Raw genomic sequence first — 828 nt, 5'->3', positions numbered from 1 at the left:
GGACGACCTAGGTGCATTACAGTCAAACCCACAAAAGCCTGAGCTATCCAGCTCCGAGCCGTATAAAGCAATAATATACGTGTCTAGAATGAAAATATCTAACTGTTGATATGAAGCTAATTTCGGGCATNTGAGTTTTGGCATGGTTCTGAGTTCTGGCTTCGGTTTTAGTTGCATGTGTTACACGCATCAGCCCTACAGGCATCGATTCAAACACATGTAAGCCTGGGCTTAGGAAGCGCAGAACGTAACCCCGTCACCCTGCGAACCTGAACCTATCGGCTATTGCAATTTGATCATGCCTTTTCGACGCGAGGAGAAGCCCCAAGGGCCCACACACCAAAGCATCCGCCACCCACCAATTAAAGTAATTTCTACGTGCTGCACAATACGCACCCGGAAATCCAATGTACTCCCCGGGCTGAGGGACAACCTCGGCAGGTTTTCTGGTACGACAGTCAACCCCCAACTGCAACAATCGCCTCGGACCTCTTCCAATAGCTGAATTCGTGACGGTACTCTTCATTTATGCACCTCCTTCATATGCCTCTACGGTATATGTTTAAATTTGAAACTGTAGTCAGCCCAACCTTACAGCAACGATATCGGCAGCGTCGCTGCGCAGCTCCGTTCTCCGTGTATTTTTCTCCGGGCAGCCTGAGTTGTGGTGCATCCTATATATATGCTTAATACGTTACTAGGAGTAAGTAGCATCTACATAGAAACGGGCCCGGAGCCCGGAAATGGAACGGGTCGCTGACGTCCCAGCACACGGCGAGTCCAATCGGGACCCTTCTGACTTTGCTCTTACCAATAAGAATCTTGTTG

The sequence above is a fragment of the Volvox carteri genome, assembly GCF_000143455.1.
Source record: "Volvox carteri f. nagariensis unplaced genomic scaffold VOLCAscaffold_521, whole genome shotgun sequence".
Classification (NCBI taxonomy): domain Eukaryota; kingdom Viridiplantae; phylum Chlorophyta; class Chlorophyceae; order Chlamydomonadales; family Volvocaceae; genus Volvox; species Volvox carteri.
This window is presented reverse-complemented; position numbering follows the sequence as displayed.